Source organism: Tiliqua scincoides, chromosome 3, assembly GCF_035046505.1.
Source record: "Tiliqua scincoides isolate rTilSci1 chromosome 3, rTilSci1.hap2, whole genome shotgun sequence".
In the NCBI taxonomy this organism is placed as follows: domain Eukaryota; kingdom Metazoa; phylum Chordata; class Lepidosauria; order Squamata; family Scincidae; genus Tiliqua; species Tiliqua scincoides.
The window spans coordinates 53,451,449-53,474,796 of record NC_089823.1 but is presented as its reverse complement, the minus strand read 5'-3'; the positions used below and the strand labels follow the sequence as shown (position 1 = coordinate 53,474,796).

The 23,348-nt window shown below is 43.2% G+C and overlaps 1 long non-coding RNA gene across 4 annotated transcripts in view; it reads right to left on the bottom strand.

Annotated features, from left to right (window-relative positions):
• Positions 1–23,348, bottom strand: part of LOC136645417 (uncharacterized) — a 398,421-nt gene that overhangs the window by 256,510 nt on the left and 118,563 nt on the right. For all 4 annotated transcript variants that reach the window (XR_010794131.1, XR_010794128.1, XR_010794130.1 and 1 more), the window contains one exon: positions 8,225–8,297. This is a non-coding gene — a long non-coding RNA (uncharacterized lncRNA). The remainder of the gene's footprint in view (positions 1–8,224; positions 8,298–23,348) is intronic.

Sequence of the window (23,348 nt, the reverse complement as noted above, 5' to 3'; positions counted from 1 at the left end):
ACTTGATGTGTGAATAGAATGATATGGGTTACAATTAAAACAGCCAAAATAGAAATACAGGCAGAAGTCAATCAGAAACCAAGAAGAGACGGAAGGTTTCACAATACAGTGAGAGAGGAATTTGCAACTTCATGCCTTGTCCCCTGACTATATTGACCTGCAAGAGATGGGATCTTGATAGCAAACAGAGGTCAAGATGGAATTATGAGAGCTTGACCTAGAAAAGCAGTGCCCATAGTGCATATAGGGATTTCAGTAAGTCCAAAAATAACAGTTGATGTTGGTGGGCAGGAGTTGACTGGAGCTGTGCAGCCTTGTAAGAGTTATAGACATTTGAGATATGGTCCATTGCTCATAGATTACACTAACACATGGAAATAGATTACAAAGAATACAGAATTATAAAAGGAAAATGTTGCTTGTAACAGATATGCTTAGACACATTTACACTGGATACTGGTGCTTCAGGGTTTGGCTGTGTGGGCTTTTGGCCAGCGCTCCACTTGGTCAGCTCCGGATGTCACCCTGATCATTACAAACAACCTTATAGTGTGGCAAGTATTACTGAGTATTATAGACGTGCAGAGGTGTATGTGTGTGTATGCTGAATGTAGATCAACTCCTGAGTTCATGTCTAAACATGTCTAAACCTGTTCATAATTCATATTTCCAACCCAATCCTAGCCTGGGATCGCATGCTGAGTACAGAGTTGCCAGCAGAGTATCTACTGTATTCTGAACTTCAATCAGGAACAAGGTTGACCAGAGAAGTAAGAAAGGAAAAAATTTACTTACCTGTCTAGCTGCCTCATGGTCCCCAATGGAAGTACTCAGAGTCTCACCAGCTCTTTTACTGGCATAGCTCTGAGGAGCCTGCTGGGGGCATGTTAGGCCCAAGACAGAGGTTTGGATACAGCAGCTGCCACTGACACTGCAATCCACCCAGCCTGCCCCAGTTTCCACCCTGATCCCCACCCCTTTCTGGCCTCTCCAGAGGCAGAACCCCGCTGATGATGCCCATTTGTGCTGCCATGGTGTGCAGCTTTCTAGCTACTGCACTGGTTGCTGTGCAGCCTCTCTGATGGCAGAGATGGTGGCAGGGCCCTTGCTATGCTGGTATACTAGTGCAATTAGGGGGATAAGACTGGGCCATTAATTACTTTGCTAAATTACCTCATATTGTTTTATCACTGTCAATCTACTTATTTTTTAGGGGGAAAAAGTCAAAATCACTAAAAATTTGCTATATGTTGAAGAAACAGGATATTTTGAAAATTCAAAAGGAATCATACCCATCAATAAAGAAGCACTGTGAAATTATTTAAAAATCATACACATTAAATACATAATAGAAAAATGATTGATCATGCTTTCAATAAAAATCAGCACATTTCTAGAATACGGTACAGGTGTGCCCCCTTATCTGCAGGGGTTCCATTCTGGGTACCCCCACGGATACCTGAAACCCCAGATACAGGCGACCACCTGTCCCCATGGTCCCGGGGCCACCCCACCACCTCCAGAAGTGAGGGGAGCTTCATTCCCTTTGCCTCCGGAGGGGCCTCTGGAGCAGATTTCACAGAGAAACTGGAAGTGACGTTTTTAATGCCTTATAAGGCACTGGGAGGCCCAGGGAAGCAGAAAAGTGATAAGTGAATCCATGGATAAGTGAATCTGCTGATTTGGGGGTTCCCCTGTATCTCATGGATACCGAACATAGATTAAGGTCGGCAAACTCTACTTTGACCTACATATATTCTAACAGCTATAAAATGTCTCCAAGTATGCATTGAGAACTCTGTCCATGTGACCCAAAACACTGCCTTTTTAGGGTTCTTGATTGCCTGTAGAGAGCCTCTGTGTCCAGTTACATGTTCTAGGGCCCAGTATAGATGTTTGAATGCAGATTGGGGTTTGCCACTCCAATCTGCCTCCATTCAGTATTCAAGCAATTCATGCAAAGTCAGCTCTCCACTCTGATTCACCATAATCCATCATCCTTTCCATGACAAATAATTCAAGATAATGGAAGATGCCATAACAGATTGATAATTGTTTCAGTACAATCTACAGATGAGACAGCTAAGACAAACCTCTCTTTCAAACCTCTCTTTATGTCTTAAGAATGACTTTATTTATACATCTCCAAATACAAAAAGAAGCAAATATCAACAAAAAAGCGTACAATTTCTACTTAATTAGAAGAGAAGGATGTCATTGTAGCCTTCAAATTAAATTGGTATATCAATAGATAATATGGCTAACCAGAATTTCAACTCATCCTGATAACCATCTCCACAATGAGAGGGTTGGGAATAATCAAACAAGTTGTAAGCAGCCACAGACTTCTTTTGTTCCTTGATAAATATTTGCCTTTGTCTTTTGTGATAAGGTCTGCTGCCTGCATTTCACCCCCCAGAAAGACCCTGTTGTTTCTGCAGAGAAAATATTTAATTAAGATCATTGCCAGTTTTGTAGCCCCATGGGTACCAAAGGAAGAAGAAGGTAAGAAACCAGTTTGGGGGGGGGGGGAGAGAACCCAGCCAGCCCACTCAAGTTGTAAACAAGGAAGAACAAATGTTCTGCAGGCTCCAAAACAAGGAAACACAAGCCCCCCTGCTGGCAAGTGACAGGGAGGAAGTTATCTCACAGAAATTCAAAATTACAAGTGTATAGTAAGAAGAGATTGAGGCAACCTACAGAATCATTGCTCTAGGCTACAGAAGAAATTAAAATAGTGCGCTTAAAACGTTTGTTGAGTTGGAGAAAACGGAAGAACAAGGAAAATAGTGGAACACATATATCATTTTCTTTCTCTTTGCTAATCCAATGCTGAATAATCTGCTATACTGTATAATTCCAGAGATGTCCTTCAGGACCCCTGCAACATCACGGAGGATCCTGAGCCAAGTCAAACTCTCCATTCACACAGCATGAGCTGTTGTGCTTGGGAATCTGTTGAAACAGTGAAAGGAATCCAAAGGAACACATGCTGGTGCAGCTAAAAATTATGCTTCTTAAAGCAACTTCTCAGGTTGCTTGAAACTGGGATGTTCCCAGCTGTATAAATGTTTTGTACCACCTGAATCATACCATCCAAAATTTCACAAATGAAAACCGGAACAAGCTTGCAACACTCATTCTAAGATGTGCTGCTCAAACCAATTCTCATTCCAAAGGAACACTGCTCTAGCGCTCTCATTCCTTCCGTCACCACCACTGCTGCCACCATTACTGCAAGCTGAGTGCATTACCCTCCATTGATTTAAATGCCAAAGGAATATATACACCTGGGAAGCATACCTGTTCTGTTATTAACAGCACTTCAAAAATCTCCCAGCAGTTTCAGGGTATGTTATGCAATCTTAGAGCTGACATAGCTGTGCATTTTGACATGATACATCCATTCCCTTCCAACAGATTTAGCCTCTAGAACAGCCATTTTCAACCACTGTGCCATGGCACACTGGTGTGCCACGAGTGCTTCACAGGTGTGCTACAAAAATTTGGGGGAAGGTCATTTATTATTAATAATAATAATAATAATATACAGTATTTATATACCGCCTTTCTTGGTCTTTATTCAAGACTTTATTCAAGGCGGTTTACACAGGCAGGCTTATTAAATCCACGCAGGGATTTTTACAAATTGAAAGAAGGTTCTCTCTTTCAAGAACCACCACATTCAAGATGTTACGCTCCGATCTGGTTTAACATTCTGGCCTCCATCCTCCCACGCTCCGAGCAGATGGAACAGCTCAGCTGCAGCTTGCCAGCTGCTTCAAGGTCGCACGGTGCCGGTGGCCTCGAACTGCCGACCTTGTGGATGTTAATCTTCAGGCAAATGGAGGCTCTACCCTCTAGACCAGACCTCCTGCCCTATTAGTAGGGTCAATGGGAGATGTGAGCCTCCCCCTCCCTCCACTGGCAGCATGGTGTGCCTTGTCAATTGTCAAAAACGTGGTGGTGTGCCTTGACCATTTTAGTGCCTTGTCAGTGTGCCCTGAGATGGAAAAGGTTGAAAATTACTGCTCTAGAAACTGCAGAGGACCTTGAACCCTGAAGAATGACAATGCTAGCTTTCACTCAAGTCTGGAGTTGGCTGACTAGCCAGCTGAGGCCTTGCTAGGGCTCTTGGGATGATCAAAAGGCCCAGAACCAAGCCCTGAGGATTTGTGTTGTGCAGTGACACGGTTCTCTCAGATGATGCTCTCTCAGAACATGCACCACACACACCTCAAGGTAAACTAGAGCCCACCCATGGAAGAGGGCCCACCCAGACCTGGAGGCAGCACTGCTCACACTAATAAGACATTACTAAAGTATCCCCAGAAGGCAAATATTCTAGCTGCTCAGCCCCAATCCCTTGCCTGAGTTGTCAGTAGGAACTATGGCCTAGGAGCTTCCAACAAGGGAAGGCTCACCTCCATTAAGCAGTGTGTTAGTTTCAGCTGATGAGCCACACTTCCTTCCTCAGAGGTTCTCAGTAGGTGCTGCTGTCTAGAAAGCAGTTTCCAAAAGCCACAACACAAAGCAGTGACCAGCAAAGGCCATGGTGAGGATCAAAAGTTTGCTTGAATAATCCTAGTTAATGCAATTCTAATGCAAGTGTTATTTTGAGAGCTGATTTAAGAGCCTGTTGGGGATATAAAGCAGGATATTTCAGAGACAAGATAGGGAGAGTCATTTACCCAGGATAGATGCTGGAAAATGGGGAGTGACCCTGATAAATAAGAACACTTGGAACATTTGCTTAAAATCCCAAAAGAATTCAACATAATTCCTAAAATTGGTCCTGCAACACCGAGACATTGCACAGAGTATTTTCTTCTGAGCAGAGTAATAAAATAAATTCAAAAGGAAAAAAACCCAATAACTTTTTTTACTATATTTATTATAAGCAAAATGTACAAATGGAAGTGTTTTCAGAATTCAGCCATGCGATCTCTCTCACTGTACGATTCCTTCCTCACACTCCATTTTTGTGAATGCACAATGGTTGTGTGAACAGAAACAAAACTATTTGCAATGAGACACAATTTTTTCACATATATTACTAAATGTGCAGGTGCAGCCTATTTATCCACAGATTTTTTATCTGTGGATTTGTCTCAAAGTAAATGGGGTGGGGGAACCAAAAGTCACACACACCTTTGCCTCCTTTGTCCTGCGCTGGCATTTTGCTCCATTTCCAGAAAGACCAAAACACTTCGAAAAGGCTTTGTGTCGCCCAGGCAAGGAAATAGCCCTGGAAGAGGTTCCCCTTGCAAAGGAACAGTAACACTCCTGGAGCCCCTGAGCCAGCAAAGAGGCTGAAGAGGGGAAGGGGGGGACCAAAAATCTCTGTAGCTCTCACTCACTCACTCACTCACACACACAGGGGCAGGTATGGTAGCAACAGAGCTGATTGCTTTAAAAATCCCAGGGAGTGTTTGCCAAATTCCCCCCCATTGAGATGGTACAGGCAATCACCGACACAAGCAAGCCTTCCCACCAAACAAAGCATGAGATTTAGCCTACAATCCTCTCCACACTTTCCTGGGAGTAAGCCCCATTGTCTACAATGGGGCTTACTTCTGAGTAGAAACGCATAGGGCTGGACTCTTAAAAGATCAGCATCCCATGTGAAAAAAGCCAGGCAGCTGGTAACGGGGAGGGCTGAGTATGGAACAGAGGGGAGGGGATTGATAACAGCTGCCTTAGTTTTCTTCCATCCAGAAGTGTCAGGCTGCAGTGTATTTGCGTAACTCTATGGAATTTAGCACAACGTGTTTTTTGTTAATCGCACCGAGTCACAGAACGGAACTAACGCGGATAAATAGGCTCCACTTGTACTTTTATATTTTGAGGGCAGGGAGGAGTTAAAAGTTAAGTGGAGTAGAACATTCATAAGGCAGAAAAACAACTCCTTTCTGCTTTTTGTCCTGGGTACACAACACTCACATGTGGACACAAATAATGGACATTCATAGGCACTTTTAAAGCGTATCTGAAAAGGTCCTTATCCCTGTGGATGGTTCACCCCAAAGTGCAGTAGTTTGCAGATCCCCTTTCACAGCACTGAAGGTTGCAAATCTCATTTTTGCTTGAGAGTGATCATCCTGTGAGAAAGGATGTCAAAGGTTTGGAATCTCACTAATACTTAAGAGGCCAGTTCTAAATGTGTCTGCTTTAGGAGAGACCCGTACATGCTGCCATTATGGAATATACTAAACAAGAAAGAAACAAAACTACAAATCAGTGTGTTCATATGCCTAATGCTCAGTATGTATTAGTGAACATGCTCTAAATTCTAGACACAGAGGTGAATTATTTGAATTGCCATAAACAGACCTTCTAATGAGCCATACAAAATGCAGGACTTGGAAGTTCAGGCTTCCTTTTCTTGCATGTATTTGGGTTAAGTGAAAAGGAAGAGCAATGACATGGGACAATATCCTTACAATTTGTGTACCTTTCACAACAAAGGAAGCAATAAACAAAACTAGAGCGCAATGGGATTAATCCAAGATTATCTCAATTGATCTTCGGTAGAAGTGTAGGGAAACCAAACTCCCTTAAGAGCACTCAAGGTGATAATGAATAGGAAAGAATTGCTTGCCTGTAGTATCAGCCTAAGGCTGACAATCAGAAATTATTATGTTGAATGTTGGACACAAATGTAAAAGGATAAGCGGTGAGGGCTTTTGACACTTGAGAGGTACTTCCTGCAGCCTTATCTTTGCTTCAACAGCAGTGCTGCTGTAAACAAAGATGACTGTAAACCGTGGCTTAGTGATCTCTAAGAATTCCCTGAGATAGTAAAGCTTTAAACAGGCTTTTAAAACATATTTCAAAAGCATGAGAATGCATTTGCATAGGTCTCAGGAAAAATAAAAACACAACAAAATAAATTTAAATTTAGATCTAGAATGAAGCACTTTGTTTAATCACTGGGACCACATAAGCATGCCATGTAAAGATGTAGAAAAGTTTTAAATAATGTTCAGTCTGGCCATCTCCCCATATTCTAATTTATTATGTGCAGCTAGGGTCTTATGTCTTGCGTTTCCCATGGGAAAAGATTGGTTTCTTCATTCTGCTGATTGCATAAATTGGCCCCCAGTGGAAAGTCTGGGAATCTGTAAGACTGTTCTCTGGTAGTAGAATCTGGGAAACATAGGATATTAGATGCCAGTTAGAAAATCACGTGTTAGTGAACAGAGCAAGGGCATGTTTTATAGGTCAGAGGCCGATCCAAGGAAGGTGTTGGCAGTCATTCAGGTCTATGAGGTTCAGGAACAGACTAGTGAGTCAAGGTGTAGGTCAATAGAACAAAGCTAATACATTTCAATATCAGCTCAAGATAGCTGGTACAAAACCAGAAGTAAGGTTATTATGTGGACAGGAAATACGGTTGGTAACTTGGGTTAAAACAAATACAGGTGTGTGCCATTTTGCGACATTCCGGCTTACGCCAGGATCGCATAACCAATGACCACATGTAATCACGTGGTCATTGGGGGTGCATACCCCGACCCTTTGAAAGCGAGGGGATTTCTGCTCTCCTCCCCCTCAGGGGGTTGTCTAAGCCTCCCTCTGCAAGGCTCAGTCTGAGGGAAATCGCATCTCTCACGCAATTTCCAGTTTCGTCAATAAAACTGGAAGCCGCGCAACAGATGCAATTTCCCTTAGCACCACAGAGGGTGGAAACACAGCTTCTGGGAGGCTCAGACAACCCTCCGGAGGGAAGGGAGGCGGAGCATCCCCTTCCCTGCAGAGGGTCCGGATTGCATCAAGTACCACTTGACGACAGGGATCACGGTCCTGATCCCTGTTGCTGAATGGCGCACAACTGTACTGAGGACAAATAATATACTTATACAGAAGTAATAGCAGTAACAAGCCGTAGACACCACTGTTCTGAATAGTGGGTAGAGTGGACTTGGGCTAACAAGATGTGGGTTCAATTCCCTGTCCAATCATGAAACTCATCAGCTAGTTTTAAGCCAGGCCTACTCTCCTGGACTAACCTATTTCAGAGGGTTGTTGTGAGGATACAATAGGATAGCCCATGTGCATTCTGCCCTTGGTTTCTGGGAGAAAGGGTGTGATATATAAAAATGAGAAATAAATAGTTTTGTCATTGTTTATTGCACGAGAAACTGTTCACCAGTAAAACACAAGTGTTACTAACTTTCCTTGAGTAACACAGTAAGAACAGAGCAGCGATAAAGCAACTTACTGTTTGTGAAGTAAGCCGTATGGTTACATAGGGACTTTGTGCTGCCAGGAACATGGTGAAAATCCCTGAAGACCTAGAAAACAAAGGTAATAAAAAGCAGTTAAAAATTCACAGACATTTCTAAGTTTGATTCAGAGGCTGCTAATTTTATAGGATTTTTGTTTGGATATCTATTTTCAAGACTGCAATAAAGCTGGTCTTGAAAGCTCTAGTGATTAATTCCATTCAAAATATCAGGGATACTGTGACCATTAAAGACAGCACACTTAGGGACATGAAACATTCAGTCCCTTATTTGTTAATATGCCAAGTTTCGTGTTCACAACCACCCTCCAACCTCACTGCCCTCAACCTCAACCCTGACCTGATCATGCTGTGTGGAAATAAAGAATAATTCATTCCTCACGCTAGCCTACTCTTGGGCCTCTCTTCTGAACAAAGATTATTCACAGTAAACAGTTATTATTTCTTTGTTCAAATAGCATAACCAGCAGTAACTCTCAAGCCATTACATTCATTTCTCGTTTTAGATATTAAAAAATATCCTGCACTGGTTCAAAAAAACACAGTAAGCAAAGCAGCTTCTGAGCAGATCAAAGTATGCATTTAATAATAATAATAATAATAGCAGCAGCATTTCAATTATTTATTTGCAAACTATTGATAGTTTCATTCATAATGCATATTTTAACAACTGATTCTAATGTTTTATCTTTATGTGTTTGTCTGTTGTACATCAATTTGGGTTTTTAGAAAAGCAGTCTTGTGTACTCCCTGGGGCATTTGGTGGGCCACTGTGAGATACAGGAAGTTGGACTAGATGGGTCTATGGCCTGATCCAGCGTGACTGTTCTTCTGTTCTTAGTATAGAAATCAAAGTATGTAAGTAAATAAGTAAGTAAGTAAGGGGCAGCCCAATCCTGAGCTGCCCAGGGCGCGCAGCTGCAGCGGCACCAAGAATGGCTGCCGCTGCATCCCACACACCTCAGCCTGCCGCGGGCGGCACCTCGGAAGAAGGGGACTTTCGTCCCCTTCCCCCGGGTAAGGGAAGTAGCCCCGCAATGGGGCTACTCACTTTACTGCCTCCCGCCTGCCCTCTCTCTGCCCGTCGCCTCTCTGTCATGCCTCCCGTTCGCCCTCTCTCCGCCCTCCCCACACTTCCCCCCTCCCCAGAACGCCTCCTCCCCGCCCCTGCTTACCGTGCCATGGCTCGGCAGTCTGTGAGACCGCCAAGCAGCGGAGGACGGGTGCCTGCCTGGTACTAGCCCAGCGCTTGTCAGCGCTGGGCTAGCATGGGCACTAGCCCGGTGGTAAGTCTTGCAGATGTGCCTTACGGTACATTTGCGACGGCGCACCCCAAAGGAAAGCCGGAGCCCCAAGCTCAGGATTGGGCTCTAAGTAAGTAAGTAAATAAATAAATAATGCTGACATTGGAACATGAGCGCACTTATGCAATATTGTTTGAGTATTTCCTTCTGTTTACTACCATGAGCTGTGGTGATGGCCACTAGCCTAGCCAGTTTAAAAAAGAAAAAAAGAATTAGACAAATCTCTAAAGGGTAGGTTTACCAATGGCTTATTTATGTATTTAATAGTATTTTTTTACCCCAGCTTTCTCCCCGAGGAGAACTAAGGTCGCCACAAAAGCTAAATTAAAACTTCATGTTTCAACACAATAAACCTCATATCCAGGGCTGGGACCTGATGGATGAAAAGGGTTTTTGCCTTCATGCCTGTCTTCCTGGGAGACACAGGGTTGTCAGCCTGCCAAAATGTCTCCATTTCTTTTCTCATGGACAGAAAGTTTAATCTCAGTTTATTTGGGGGGAGGCACCATTAGGCTCTGCCACTTTACCACTGAACTGTACCTGGGATGAGAATTTTTCCCAATTTGTGAAGGGTTGGCAGACTTGTAACATCACTAAACTTCACCTCATAAATTGAGGTTTTTGAATGCATGGCAAACCCATGGAGGGCCCAATCCTATCCAACTTGCTATTGTCAATGCAGCTGCAGGAACAACCATTCCACCTTAAGGAGGCCTCAGTGACTCCCAAAGTACCTATTTGGCCAGTTTTAGATGCCTGATGGTGAACTAGATGAAGAGTTGGTTTGATCGAGTAGGTATTTTTCTGTTCTTAAGATTATTAGAATTAATCCTTATGAGAAACCACTTAGCATTACACGAATACTGCAATATAATTTAATGCCTTCCAATCAGGGCCAGCCATGTTCGACATACCAGTTAATTAAAGCCTGCCACCAAGGTTTTATCTCAAAATACCTAGATCATGCCACGCAGAGGGAGCATGGCCTGGGCAGACCAGGATAAAATGTTTGTAGAATGGACATGACTCAGAGGCCTTAAAATGCCTGTTCTTGGTTTAGAGAACCTCTCAGATTACAGCTTTCTGTGAAATCAGATGTACCTAACAATGCCTTCAGTGAAAATTAAAATAAAATAAGGCCTTGGGAGACATGCAGAAAACAAAATAAGCAATGCAATCTGTGGCCGTTCATTTTTAAAGGATCTTTGAAAACAAAATACTCAGTCTGTTTGTTTTGGTTCACACTCAACGGGAAATTTGGCAGAGAGGACATACAAAAATCCAAAGAGGAAGAAAAATCAAAGGTGGGAAAACATTTCTGCTTGCAATGGAAAATTATATTCAGAACCAACACCTATGGTTGCATTGTGAAGGAAGACTACATTTTTTTTTTCATGACCCATACAGGATGTTAACAGTAACACATAGCATTAATGATTTATATCCACAAAAGGTCATTAAGGCTGCCTCTTTGATTCTTCATTTTACTTATCCTGTCGATAAAGTGCTTTGTTAAACTCTTATGCCAGGCTTTTCAGAATAAAAGTTCAAAATTTAAAAAGGACAGGGATCGAACAAAATGGAATGACAGGGAGGAGCTTATGCAGTGTTTTAAAATAAATGCAACGTGGTATCTTCTAATACACAAGTCACTCCGTAACTGAGATATTGTATTGAATCAAAGTCTAGAGATATGCTTTTGTCTACAATTAAACCCCAACATGATTTTGACTGCGGGGTCTCTCACAGAATCCCACCACAATGGGAAATTGGGGAGATCATTCCTTGTAAATCTTATTCTCCTTCTTGAACTAACACAGATAATTAAAGTGGCCCATAGAAGGAAAGAGGCAGGACTATAAACATTGCAGACAAGGCCAGTAATAGCCGAGCAGACAAGGACAGTAATTAAAGTAGTTAATTTCTGAAACAAAAAAGCCAGTCCATAAACTTGTTACCAATTCAAAACCGTTCTTAAGAGCCCTTCTCTTCTTAAAGCAAACATCAGTAGGCAATGGGATGGGTCATCAAAATTCCATTAGATGCTACATGACACGTCCATGAATCAACTGCCCGCTCGCAATTCCAAGGAAAGACAGGAGGCCTAACCTTCATCGTTAAGTACAAAAAGCTTCAGTGGGGGGGGGGGAGCCCATAGTATCCCTCTAAATACTCAGTCATCATTTTTGAAATTACACTGTATATTTTATATCTTAAAAGAAAATTATAATGAAGATGCATTAATATTACATACTTCAATGGTGGCTTTTCTCTCTTTTTTTCCTTGTTAAACATTGCATGAGAGGAGGGTGTTAAAAAAAAGGATACATAGGACTAAAATCCCCCATTTTGCACTATGGTTCTAATCCATTGGGGGGAGGTCAACCTGGCTTCTGTTTATTAAGTTAAAAACAAGCCCATCAACCCTTAACAGGCTTAACATCATATGTAGTAGCCTACAATCCTTAGTAGCCTACAAAGAGAACCCAAAATTTTCCTTTTCTCTACTGCCATCTGAAATACTCCGCTTAACAACATTCTGACCAGCGACAGCCCGCATATGCGACAGCCTCCACTGGTCACTGTTCACCTCCCCCCCCCCGACTCTGAAGCCATGCTCCCCTCGCCACCAGAAAATTAAATACAGGTTGAGCCTCATTATTCGTGTGGGTTCTGTTCCCAGAACTCACATGGATGGCAAAATATCCTAGGATATCTGTTCTCCATTCTGGGTCTTGATCCTACTGCCCTTTTTCAAATTTCTTTCAAAGCTAAGGATAGACACAGACCTTCATGGCATGATTCGTTTGCCTCCCAGTGACTACTTCCAGTTGCAATTATCTCTTAATAATAATCTGACCTAGAAATACTACACTAAGGGCCCAATCCTAATGAGTGCATGCCGGCTTACCACTAGCCAGCTTACCCTAGCACCAGTGCTAGCCCAATGCTGGCTGGTGCTGGGCTAGCACTGGAACTCCGCCGCTCAGCGCTCTCACGGACTGCTGGGTGGCAGAGAGATAGGTGGGGCCATGGGGGGAGGCAGGGAGGAGGTGTTCTGGGGCGGGGTAGGCAGAGGGAGGGCAGGGATAGGGTGGGGAAGAGACCTGCCAGGGGTGGGAGGGAGGTGAGACTAGTGGAGCTTTGTTCCACTGGATCCCGAGCCTCTGTGTTGGGCTGTCTGCCTTACACGAAGGCTCTAAATTCTACGCCGATCCTTGAGTCACCGCAGAATTGAGTAGCCCCATTGCAGGGCTGCTCACTTTACGTGGGGAAGGGGACAAAAGTCCCCTTCTCCCAAGGAGGTGGCGGCAGTTGCCTGCGGTGTGTTGGATGTTGCGGCAGTTATTTTCAGCGCTGCTACAGCCGGGCAGCTCAGGATTGAGCTGTAAATCAGTAATTATGTGATCAACCACCAATGGTGACATATTGTTTTCACATGAGATGCACATTGCACAAATGCATGCACATTAATATTCCAAGCATGTGCAAGACATTATTTATAGCAAAATTAATAAGGCGCATGGATTTCAGTATTATTTTTGGATGAAATAGACTATGTTAGCCGCAAGAATCATAGTGAATCTTGCCTGATTGAGGGTAACTAAATAAGCAATAGCATATCATTTTAAGTACATGAAGATATATTTCACGTGCACTTGTGCCTTCAGCAGGCTTCAGAATGACAGGCAAAAAATTGCTGCTTCTTGTTTCCCTCAGAAAACTGGAAGTGACTTTTTATGCCTTTTAAGGCATTCTGAGCCCCAGGAAGACGAGTAGTTTTTTATTGCCCGTGAAAGCCATTCTGAAGTGCGCAGAGGTCGTGGGTGTGCATGCACAGCCTCTGCAGGCTTCAGAAAGCCATCCAGAGCAACCAAGCACAGCTCTAGTCATCTTTGGAAGATTTAAAGCGCCAAAACCACAGATTTCATTATCCGAGGTTTTCAGTATCTGAGAGGGATCCGAGAATGGCTCCATCGTGGATACCAAAACCCACCTGCATATAAGTATTCTATGTAAGTACAGTATCATCATCTCCATATTGAAAACAGGGGGAAGGCGTGGTGGCTGAGAGGACGTGTCTTGCTTTATTCTACCTGGTAAGTTGCTGGCAGAGGTTTGATTCAAACCAGAAACAGAAAGTTTCAGGACCAAACTGCATGTGACAAGAAATGCATATGGTACTATTACAGTCTTAGGTTTACTTGTGTGTTGCAGCTGCATGGGTTGCAATTTGAACTGGGGCCACAATGTGGAGGTAAAGCGCATTTCGCTCTGTACCAACACACTGTTTTTGCCTCTACAAAGTGGCTATTTAACCCTAAAATTCCACTGTAACCAATTGCACTTTTAGGCTTTAAGTAGTTTTCATGGACATACTACTTTCAGCGGAAAATCAGCATGGAGGTAAACAGTCTACCTCCATGCTGTGGTCTTTATCCAAACTACAGCCTCACACAGCTGCCACACACAAGGAAATTTAAACCTATAGAGACACAGTAGTACAAGTAACATCACATGTGACTTCTGCATAAGTTTTTTAGTCACCAAATGACATCATGAGGGCACAGAAGTACTCCTGCCTCCTCATGGATGTTGGGAGGCAAGAACATCTTCAACCAAACTTGCCGGCACTCCATGGGTTACAATTTGGGCCCAGTCAATGTACTGGCTCTTATCTTTAACACCTTGCATACCTTTAACACACTGCATACTCCTCCTATGAGTCTCTTTTGGTCTGCTGTCAGCAGGGTTTGGTGTTACGAAGTGCAGGAGACCAGCATATCACCCCCACGATGGATCTCCTCCCATGCAGTGGGGGGGGGGGTGTCAAAACCCTGGGCAATAGGTATGGTGATGCACCATCGTATTACCCCACCCCACATTTTTTGGCTATAGCTTGGCTATAACTTATCTCTTGCTAGAATAGAGATAATTTCAAACACAGTTTGTTGCACTGCATTCTGCATGAAATTACACATCAAATGATAACTTGATACTAAGATTTAAAAAGTATTTGTCAAAGTAAGAGATTTAATATCAGATTCTTTTAACATTAACTGCAGCAACATCTGTTTTGCAACTGCATCAAAAATTACACCAAGATACAAACATATTGTGATGGACTGTTGATTTAATTTTCAGGTTCTTCTGATGTAATGGTCCTTGTGCATGAGACTCCACAGCTCTTATTACTTAGTTCAAAGGTTTTGTAGCACACTTTACAATAACCTTTGCATCTGTCTCCAGCAACTGGTCATAGCCATGGAATGAAATCAGGGTGAAGTCTGAAATCCAGCCACTGCATATTAAAAAGTGTCTTCTTGGAAGCCATCTTCAAAATGTGGTTTCAGATACAGCCATACACAGAACCACCTGCAAGAGCTCAACAAACACATTAGGCTGGTTGCTGGGGGTGGAGCTGAGAAAAAGGTGGAGCTGGGAAAGGGCATCATTAAGTTTTACTTGTATTCTGCTGCTTCTCTATTCCAATTGCCACAAGAACATATCATGCTCTTGCAGCAGCAGGTCAAAAATCCACTACTTGAATATATTTTAATCACAATTTTGACTTCCCCTGACTTTCCAGAAAGTGGCAACCCTTACAGCAATTGTCCTGAGGCTCCAGTCTAGGCGACCTTTCAGGAAATGAAGAGCTCACTAGCTCGGTCACTCAGGCTGTAAAACAGTTTTGTTCCAGAAAGATTTTGACTGCTCATTTCTATAATGGTTAACTGTTGGTCTGTTTCTGTAGGTCATAGAATGATAGAGTTGGAAGGTACCTAATAGGTCATCTAGTCCAACCCCCAGTTTGTAGCAGGAAATTCTCCTAGAGCAGGGGTGTCCAAAGTTTTTGGCAGGAGGGCCACATTGTCTCTCTGACACTGAGTCAGGGGCCGGGGAAAAAAAGAATTAATTTACATTTAAAATTTGAATAAATTTACATAAGTTTACATAAATTAATATATTAAAGATGAACTTATATGAATGAATGAAGGTCTTGCAATAGCTCAAGGCCTGTAAAAGGCCTAGCACAAAGCAAGGCTGGCCTTTCCTTTGCTGCCGCTGCTGCATCACAGATGTGAAAGAGCAAGCAGTGAAGGGAGCTCTCAACCCACAGCTCACACAGAGAGGTCAAACAGTCGCCCTCATGCCAAGAGCAGTTGCGTCGGGCCAGTGCAGGCTCCAACAAATCTCCGGAGGGCCAGAGGCTCATTGGAGTCTGGGGGCTCCCTGAGGGCCGCATTGAGAGGCCTTGAGGGCCGCAAGTGGCCCCTGGGCCAGGGTTTGGGCACCCCTGTCCTAGAGCATCTCCAACAGGTGTTTGTCAAGCCTCTGCTTGAAAATCTCCAGTCTGTACCCAACTGCAAGAGAAATGATTATAGTAGTTCATTTATTTTAATTCTATTCCAAGACTGTTAATTTTAATGAATGTTATATAAGCCTGTTATATCCATATCTATATTTATATCTATATATAAAGGGCCAAACCAAACCAAGCGCAGGCAATGGCAGGCATATGGCTAGAGAAAATGTAATGGACTTACAAAACCTGCAGCACTGTATAAAACACACACACTGAACCAAAGGATGGCAACCTCTCATGAAAGAAATGGAGAATGGAAGGAACACAAAACAGAGGAAAATATGGAAAGGGACAATAAAAGATGGCATAAATAGTGAAAAATGAAAGCTAAAATGCTGCTTTTAAAGCATTGTTTTCTTCCTTTCATAAGCTTTGCAGACAGCTGGGGGGGGTGGCAGGTAGGAGAAACTAAAAAAAATGTTATGGATGACTTTATGATGACTTTACTATGATAGAAGAGAAAGAGGAATAAAATTGCGAAATTAAACAGTTACTAAATTAAAAAATATACATTTGACAGGGTTGGGAACTTGAATCAAGTGACTCGGATTCAAGTTACAAAAATGCGCATTTTTAGCTGACTTGTGGACTTTTAGCCTGTGATTAGTCACAGGTATGGAAGACTCTGAAAATCACTTGAGTCAGGGACCCCCTGACTTGGCACTCTCCCCACGCATGCTGACTTGAGTCTGCCTGTGTCTGGGTGTGCTTGCTTACGGTTTTCGCGGCATGAAAAACCTCGTGATGCCATCATTCAGGCTGAGTGAGCAGCAGGGAGGCAGGGAAGGGTTAATGTTTTGCCTTTGCAGAGGGTGGGAGGGAGGAGGCAGCAGTGGGTTCTCTTTTCCTTCAATGATCATTGAATGAAGGATGGGCAGTCTGGTATTTTCTTTGCTGAGGTCGGGCAGAAGGAGGGGACAAGGGCATTCTTGCCTTACAATTGGTTGGAGAAGCGCAGGGAGGGGAGGAGGCAGGGGAGCTGGATCGGGAGATAGTTCATAGTGATCACACTTTTCACTGCATGGCTGCTGTGAGGCACTTGGGCAGAGAAAGCCTCACTGAATGACCAGCTGCAGTGGGACTATTCTGAGTAGGGCTGCCAAGGATCAGGTCATCCTGGTAAGCGTCGCAGCTTTTGCTCATGACCCTCCTCCCTCTTGACACTTCCTTCCACACTCTCTTGCAGTCCCTCCCACCTTGTTTGCAGATGGGTGGGGACATCAGAGGAGTGTTCAAAGAGAACTCTGACACACACACAATCCTGGCAGCAGCCCCATTTTTTTCCACAGCAGGCTTTTTAAAGGGAGTGAATTGACTGGAGTCCTTTAGATTTGCAAAGGAGTGACTTGACAACTCAGAAAGTGTCCCCATTATGACTCATTTTCAAGTCCAGTCGCAGGGGGCGGAGACTCAACTTGACTCAAGTCAAGTCACTCTAGGTTTTCCCATCCCTGACATTTGATAATTTGAGACATTTGAGACATACAAAATTATGCAGGGGATGGACAGAGTGGATAGGGAGATGCTCTTTACACTCTCACATAATACCAGAACCAGGGGACATCCACTAAAATTGAGTGTTGGGCGGGTTAGGACAGACAAAAGAAAATATTTCTTTACTCAGCGCGTGGTCAGTCTGTGGAACTCCTTGCCACAGGATGTGGTGCTGGCGTCTAGCCTAGACGCCTTTAAAAGTGGATTGGACGAGTTTCTGGAGGACAAATCCATTATGGGGTACAAGCCATGATGTGTATGCGCAACCTCCTGATTTTAGGAATGGGTTAAGTCAGAATGCCAGATGTAGGGGAGAGCACCAGGACGAGGTCTCTTGTTATCTGGTGTGCTCCCTGGGGCATTTGGTGGGCCGCTGTGAGATACAGGAAGCTGGACTAGATGGGCCTATGGCCTGATCCAGTGGGGCTGTTCTTATGTTCTTATGTTCTTATGATGTATGTAATAAAGTCTTAGCAACAGCTTGCCACACTTCCACAGTCACAATCACTGTTTAACAAATCGCTAAACGTTTCTCATGTGATCTGAGAAGAGCGGACAAGTTTCATGTTGCTTGATACGGCTGGTCTCTGCCACAAGATTTTGTTCACCTCACAGCATGACGCGTGAAGAATGTTGTGATCAAGTGCAGAAGACAGCAACACAGGGAGTAACTGTTTGAATTGCAAGATAGATGAAGAAAGAATGAAGGAAATGGATGCTTGTGTCATGAGGAAAGGTGAAGGGGCTGAGGGTGAGAATACATATGTTTTCTTAAAAGACTGTCAAAGAAAGTCGAGAATATTTATTGTTCACTTCAAGAAAGTGTTGGTATATAGGAGGTGGAAACTGAAAGATGACAGTATAAGATTTCAATCCTAAAGACATTTACTTGAAAGAAATTTCAGCTGAGTAAGTGTGCTTAAGATCAGAGCCTTACATTCCTACTGTAAGCCTTAACCACAATCCAGTTAAAGTTTGCCAAGACTGTTGCCCTAATCCTATCCCACACCAGACTACACAATGCAATGATGCCAATACAGAGCATGCTGCATCCTATGGTGGGAATATAATAAAAAATAAAATTAAATAAATAAATATAAAAAAGTATTTTTTTTTTACTAATTTTGTCTGGCAGGCAATGGATCTCCTTTAACCCACACCAGCTATTTAGTTGGTGTTAAGTCCAAGGGTCCTCAGTGGGTGTGCCAAGGTTGGAAATAGAATCCTGGCATGCACAACTACCACCAAGATCTACTCCCTCCAGCCATCAAACCATCTCCTGTTCACCCCAATCCCTGCCCCAATTCTCCCCTGAACTGCCTGTGTTCTGCCCCCATTTTACTGTTCCATTTTACCGTTCTAATATGGCCTGGATGAGCCATTGAAACACACATAGGGTCTCTGGCCATTTGCACCAGTGGCCCTGCAGTTCACAATAGCAGTGCTTCTTTTGCTTTGCCAGAATGGAATTTACCACAGTGGATCACAAGATCTGACACCATAAACACCAGATTGGATTGGGCTGCCAGTCTCATTGAAAGCATTGATTTTTGGATACAATCACAACCGGGGCATTTTACTGAAAAGTACATGTCACAAAGATTGTGTGCTGCAGGGCTGCTGGTGCAAGGACAAGGATCTTCCTTGGTTCTCAGAATGTCTTTTAAAGGCATAAAAACATCACTCTGAAAACAGGAGGTCAGGTTTTTTCACCCCCAAGGAGGCGTTCTGAAGCCCATAGAGACAACGGGCAAATGTGTGCCACCACTGTGGGCTTCAGAAAGCCCCCCAGAGGTGATCGGAGCACAGTTCCGGTTGCCTTTGGAGGGTTCAAGTTGGGCCAAGTCTGGCTCAACACAGTTCTGGGGGACTTGCATTGAGCCAGATTGACGGATAGAAAATCAGGGGATAAAGAGGCTCAACCTGTATATATTTAAGGGTTGGAACAAGTCAAAGTGAAGAACCAAGTAATCTGTTTGGTATGTTTTCTCAGGAAAAAAGGGAGTGAGAAAATCAGGGGAGGATGGATGATTATTTATGATTATTATTTATTTTTCAAATTTTTGCATTATCCTTTCTTCCTTGTGTACATAGTTCCTCCCTCCTTTTGTCTTCACAACAACACTGTGAGGTAGATGAAACGGAGAGACCGTGACTGGCCCAAGGTCACCCAGGAAGCTTCATGACTGAGCAAAGATTTGCACCTGGATCTTCCAGGTTTCCTGAACAATTGCACATCTTGGCTCTCAGGATTTGAGCCTAACATAAGAAAAGCCCTACTGAATCAAGCCAAAGGCTCATCTAGTCTAGCATACTGTTTCCACAGAGGGTCACCAGCAGCCTCTGGAGAGTCTGCAAGGCAGGACAGAAAGGCAGCTGTCTCTGCCACCATTCCCTCCTCCACCCCCTTTTAACTGGTATTCAGAGACAGACTGTTGCTGAACCTGGACATGGGACACCGTCACCTGGTCTGGAAGTTGGTAATACATCTATTTTTGTGGTCCACACACAGAATGGTCCACACACATTTTGGGTTTGGACAGCCAAAAATAATTAGATAACCAGATCAATAGGTTCACATTGTAATGATCATGAAGAAACAGACCTACAAAAACATACAGGGTATGTGTGTAATTTTGGATTCCATGATCACACCCTATTCCAGCTTTAGTCTCTTTTGAACCTGTTCTGTTAATATTTAAGTACCTTCCAAAAAAAGAAAAGAAAAAATGTTGCTAGCGTTTAAAGAATACCGACACTTAAAAGAAGATAATCTTTTAAACAGACAACTCCCTCGAAATGAAAATGACTGCAGGGAATCTGGAATTTGAAAAACTAATATTTTCAAGCATTCTTTTCCAGATATCAGAAGCAGAACACAAGTTCATAAAAGGTCATATAAATTTGCTGAGCAGTGACAGAGTCTATCTAGCGAGAAGCAAAATTGCTACAAAGTCACAACTCTATTTGCTATATTGGATCTATAGCATTATCCAGTGTGTTACATAACAAAATAATTCCATGCACTGTAATTTTCTTTTAAATGTCACATGGAGTCTTTTCTCTTTAATTCAGAGTTTGATCTAAATCATTGCTGAAGCTATTTGTATATTTTATCTTGCACCACACTGTCATATGTAAGCCGTTTTGTAGATTCCCAAACTCCACTTATGGCCTACTAAACCTAGAATAAGGTGGGATTTGTTCAATTACTGTGAATAGCTGCCCTACAACTCCATTCCATATCTTCAGCTGAATGGACAAGAAGTGAAGTTTCTTTCTGAGAACAGGATTAAGAACACTAAGGAAGAAGGAGAAAAGGGCTCAGCCTAAGTTTTTTCTTAGTTTTCAAGTTCAAAATGCATTTCTCAGTAAATACCAATGATAAGCATATCAGTAATATTTATAGATGTGCAATTTTCCTACATGAGGTCAGATGGTCCCTCAACTACAGATGTGTTAGTAACCCTCAGCCATACTCATATCACAGGTATATTATATTGCAGTGGTTCTCAAACTCTGAGGGAGCTTTACTCCCTCAGTAAGTTCTTGCAGGGGAGGGGCTAGGACAGTGACGCGATCCTCAGGATCCCCGAACCACTTCCTCATCATCCCCAGGATTGCATCGCTAAGGGGAGAGAGGGGGGGTGCTTTGCACTTACTTTCAGTAGGCAGGGCTGCAGCAAGCTACAGGAGGTGTGGTGAGCCTGGAACGTTTCCTAAAAGCGGGCACAAAGCACCTCCTGCAAAACTGGAAGCACCCGCTTTTAGTGAAAGTTCCAAGCCTCAGGGAGTGCTGTGCAGGGCTGCCCACACCTCCTGTGGCCCGCTGCAGCCTGAAAGTAAGTGCAAAGCACCCCCCTCCTCACATCCCCTAGCGATGCGATCCTGGGGATCGCATCAATGCCTCTCTCCCCTTCCCCCACCCCTTAATGGGATGGGGGAAGCATTACACGAACTGGTGGGTCACGATCCACCAATTTGAGAACCACTGTTATATTGGAAAAGAATAATGTACCCTGGTAGCATACCAACATATCAAACTCATCAAGCCACATTCATGGGCTCAAACCATTTCCTCATCTTTCCCAATTATATTGCTTCCAATTCTTTTTCTATTTCCATAGTATTCTCCTACAGTCCCAGCTACTACATACATTAATGACTATGCGTAATATTTACATGGTGACATCACTGTATCATAGAGAAACAAGGCAGATGGAACTAGAGACCACTAAGTGAACAAATGGATAAAGAATGGTGATGGTAGAGGGGCAATTGATTCAGAACCAGCTCATTACACAAGGTGACTGAGTGACACACAGGGAATATATAAATACATCAGCGAGAAGCTAGAGTTGGCAGGGCTGCATGCTATAGTGTGGCATGGCATACGATTGGGCTGCTCATTATATGTCTAAAAGAAAGTAAAGAGGAAGCCTGATGGACTGCACCAGGAAGGGTGTTCCCAACTTAATTGCCACCTTTGAAGACACTCTGATGTATTTCCACTGATGATAAAGCATGGAGAAGGGCTCTGAAGGAGATCTGGTAGGTTCAGATGAGAGATGGCAGTTCTTAAAGTATCTTGATCCACTGCAATGTAATATGATTCCATACAATGTATGTCATTATTACATGTTATGTAATTACTTATTTTTTATATTGTAGTTGGCAATTAGAGCACTTGCTGTTTGTTTCTTTAAGTACATAAACTGCAAGGCTGAAACAGGCACTGAGATATTAGTTCAAGTCGAACAGACTTGTAGAAGAAGAAGCTCAGAAATGCACCTGCTGGCCCCTGATCTTTGCACATTTATCTGAACCTATACACAAAGGCTCAGTCCACATGAGGTGTACTTTAGGATTTTTAGGAAACCAGATTTTGTGATCAGACTCTATGCCCATACAGTGTGTGCATACAGCCTCTGTGCTCCAGTTTGCATTAACTTACAGAGGTCAGGTCAGCTCAGTGGACATGATGTCAAAACCACAACTTTTTGCATCCATCTTGGGTTGTCATGAAAAAAGTGTTGCAACCACTGCTCTGGTCAAAGCACAACAAAGAGGCTCTTAATGCAAAAAAGAGGCAGTCTATCTCCAGTAGCCTGAGCAACCAGCAGGTGTGTGGCAGGGAGTGTCTGTTTACACAACAAAGGCAATAGATAGGGCTGAATTTTTGCTTAATGACCTAATTGCATAACGGGGGATTGGAGAATGCATCCCTGTTGTTAAGTGATGCACATCTGCAGTTCTTTCAAATGTTCAAATGATTTAACATGCATTACTTTGTTCTTATAAGCATCCTAAAAGATAGGCTGTTATTATCTTCTTATTGCAGAGATGGAGCTTAGACAGTGTGGCTTGACTACCTAGTGAGTCATGATAGAGTCATGGATCTTCTAGAGCAGGGGTGTCCAAACTTTTGGGCAGGAGGGCCACATCATCTCTCTGACACTGTGTGTGTGTGTGTGGGGGGGGGATTTACATTTCAAATTTGAATAAATTTACATAAATGAATACATTAGAGATGGAAGGTATATAAATGAATTTTACTGAGCTTTTTAGTAATACACATGAGATCCAGAGAAGGGGGGTTGTTAAAATAATTCCTGACACATATAACATACCCCTTCCTAGGAAAAAGTACAGAACAAACTTAAGAGGAGTCAGAGTGGGCTCCTTCCCCCATGCAGGAGCATGTTTTTACTCTCACTCTCTCTCTCTCCCCCCCCCCCATCCTGGCAACAAGCAGCAGCAAAGGAACACAATCAGTCAGGGATCTGGTAGGCACCAAACTCAGGACAGGAGTTTGTTTCTCCTCATTCACACAGAGAAGGGAGCTGCCTGTCCCCCTCTCTCAGTACTTCCCCCAGCCTGCACCAGCACTAAACAAACTTAGAAGCAGGCAGAGAGCTATGTGCATTTCCCCATT